The following is a 3,770-nucleotide window of genomic DNA, read 5'->3' as shown; positions in this document are numbered from 1 at the left end:
GCCCATCACTCACCTCCTGCTGTGCGGCCCGGTTCCTAACAGGCCATGGACCGCTACAGGTCCATGGCCTGGGAGTTGGGGACCCCTGTTCTAACCTGGATCTTCAAGTAGCAGACTTGTTTCTTAGATCTCAGATTTCAATCCAAGTAACCCTGACCATGAAGCAATATAAAGTTATTTCCCTTCTTCAGTATCATTCAATATTAGTTTCTTAATAAAACTAACCACAGTCTGAAATTACTTTGTTGATTTGTAATTTATTGAATATTCACCCTCTTCACTCAGTACACAATGCTGCAAGAATGGAGAATATGCTCTTTGCTGTCCCAGAGCTGAGAAATGTCCTGGTTCATGGTAGGTTCTGCATATATATCTATTAGATGAACAAATGCATAATTCTTATATTTGTTTCTATGTGTCTCAAAGGACTTTGAACCTTACAATGGGCATAATGCCATAAATCTTCATTTAAATTTTGAGGAAATATAATGCTAGAAATCTTTATTTACCTTTTGTAAATGGCACAGAAACACTAAATGATTTTTTACTAAGTTCCTGTTAGGCAAAGATGAGGACAAAAAGTGAGCCAGTCTCTCAACTTTGAACTCGCTATAACTTTCTATTGTTTTTATTGCTGTTTTTCCACTCCGATGTGTTCATTCGGATAGAAAGTCTCAAATGGTTTTTTAGAAAGTACCTCAAAAAGTGTAAACCTCATAACAAAGAAGAAAGGAAAAGAAATCTTATATATGAGAAGTTATGTCAGTCTTCTTTTATAGCATCCATGTGCATTTGGGAAGAAATAATTTTGAAATAATTTTAAATTATCAACAAATGTTTCACAAAGAAACATCATGTGTTTAGCCAATTTCCTTCATTTAATGCACGGTAAGAAATTGTGAAACATTAAATAAACTTTTTGAGGGGAATTTAAAAAAAATTTGAGTCCTGTTAGATTGAAATATTAAATTCTTAAAAAAGCTATGGTGAAAATTTCAGTGCTGAAGGATGTTGGAAATCTTCACTAAGTCACTAATCAACAGATGTTTTATTTGATGTGTAAATTTGTTCTAAATATTTTTTTATTTCTAAAAAATTAAATTTATAGAACTCTACTACTTCATCCCTCTCAAAAGCATAAATAAGTACAGCAAGGAACTTGAGGAAAAACTTTCAGCAGTAGTTTATAACATTTGTACTTAATGACAGAAAATTATTTCAGTAAGTATGTTTATTGAATTTCCTGTGTTTAGAGCAAGTCATAAGGTGATTCCATCTTCTTTTTTAAATAAATCAGGGTACTGCTTATCGTAAAAAATGAATTGGCTAATAGTAATAATAAGGAAGAAAGAAAATCAGAGTTATAGCTAACAATGATTGAATGTTTACCATGTATCATGCACTACTAAATTATTTTCATTAATTTTGATAATTAGATTAATTTAATCCTTATAATAACCTGACAGAGTATAAACTACTTTTATACCCAGACAGTAGTGCTAAGAGATGTTAAATAACTTTCCTTACCTAAGTCATATAGCCATTGTGTTGAAACCAGTATTCAGACTAAGGTGGTCTGAATCCTGAGCAGAAGGTCCTGATTATTATGCTGTGCTGCCTCCCGATGGAAGTTTTAGGTTCTCAGCACATGTAGGTTTATCCAGTATAGTCCATTAGAAAATCATGATCTCTGGACTTAGGCACAAATGTATACCAGATCTGCCACATACTATTTTTTTTTTAAATCATTTTGAAGTCCCCAATTTTTCTGAGCTTTATTTTTCTGTCTTCAGTAAAAAATGATCTTTCCTGCCTATCAAGAGTCATTATAAGAATGAAATATTTTTACATAATAAGAAGTGTCCAGCATTGTGCTTGACATGAGCTTGGTGATTAATAAATGTTAATTTCCATTCCTTACTTTTTTAATATGACAAGGAATATTTATAGAAGTTAGAGTCTATGACACAGTCATCATACATGATTTCAAGGTCTAGAGAGGCCAATAAACATTGTTTATTAAAATAGAACTGACTGCCTAAATAATCTGAATGCTCTTTTGACTGAGATAAGAAACTGTCACTAATAAAGGAATGCACCCAAGGTTGTCTCATAGGTTTTACTCTGAGATATCATTCACAGAAAGCTGAAAAATGTTTAATCTATATTTGGAAGTGAGTTCAAGGTTGTACTAAATTATGATTGATAGCAGTTCTGGGTTAATGATAGTGGTGTCTGTTCAGAATCTCAACAGAAAATCATGCAGTAGACCTGTATGGACATAAGGAAATAATAAGACTACTGAAAATGGCTGTGCTGGTGTGTCCAGCAGAACACCCAGTATACCAGGTGAGTGGGGATCGAAACTTAGCCAATATTCCATGTGCCAAGCATTCCAGTTAAGCACTAGAAATACAGAACAATAATACCATAAAAAGTAAGATCAGTGAATGCACAAATACATCCTCTCCATCCCCTGAACAAAGTCATAGGGTGCTGGGGACCCAAGTTTTCAGGACTTTGTGTGTTTTTACACTTAGATCTAGTTGCACAAATATGTATTTTAGATAAAATTATTTTCTGCTTAATACACTACTAATACATAATATAGAAAATTAATGAAAGATAATTATAATTTTGATATGTCTTTCTTGATATGGGGTGTGCTGATATGCATATAACTTTTCCCCCAGAAATAAGGTTCATATCATACATGCCATCTTATAAACTTATTTTGTCAATTAATAATATTTTTCATTATTTCCAGTGTTATTAAATATTATTTTCAACATGTTTTAATGTTTGAAAAGCACAGATATTTTATATCGTAACTTATTTTTATAGTTTATCATTTGATTTTTCTCTTACATAGTTCCTGTGCTAACATCTTTCTTTGAATTATTTGATCTTTGCATAAAAAGCTAAGGATTAAATAATTAGCTCATGAATATAGACATTTTACGTTTTTCTTTGTTTGGTTTAAATAAATTGCCAAATTTTTCCTTAGAAATATTGTATTCTTTTACATAGTCAATAGGCACATATTAGAATGTCATTCCACCACAGCCTCATAAAACCTTGACATATTATTTTTTATCTTCAGAAACTGGACAACTGCTATCTTATTAAAATTTTAATTATATATTATTTCTCCAGAAAGAACCATTCGCTTACCTGCTTTTGCAAATTACCTAATCATAAATTGTAACTATCCTTCTGTTGGGTTATTCATCTTTTCTTAAAGTTTTAAACGTGTTCTTTAAATTTTTTTTTCTGGAAAAAACATTGAAATAAAGAAAATCTCAGTTACAGCTCAAAGTATTTTTATAAGTTAAACACATTAATATGACCATAACACAGATGAACATATGGAACGTTAACAACACTTCAGAAGTCTCTCTTTGCCTTCTGCCATTCATTTATGTCCCCAAAGGTAACCACTATTCTGATTTCTACTACCATAAAGGGTTTTGGTATGTTTTTGAACTTTGTGTAATTGAAATTATACCGTCTGGCTTTTTTTAAATCCATACTTTTTAGGATTGATCCAAGATTTTGCTAGTAGCAGGAATTATTTTTTAATTTTTTTTTTTTTTTTTTTTTTTTTTTTTTTTGCGGTACGTGGGCCTCTCACTGCTGTGCCGCCCCCCGCCCCCCGGGCCCCGTTGCGGAGCACAGGCTCCGGACGCACAGGCCCAGCGACCATGGCTCACGGGCCCAGCCGCTCCGCGGCACGTGGGACCCTCCCGGACCGGGGCACGAACCCGTAT

Source organism: Physeter macrocephalus, chromosome 10, assembly GCF_002837175.3.
Source record: "Physeter macrocephalus isolate SW-GA chromosome 10, ASM283717v5, whole genome shotgun sequence".
Classification (NCBI taxonomy): Eukaryota; Metazoa; Chordata; class Mammalia; order Artiodactyla; family Physeteridae; genus Physeter; species Physeter macrocephalus.
This window is presented reverse-complemented; position numbering follows the sequence as displayed.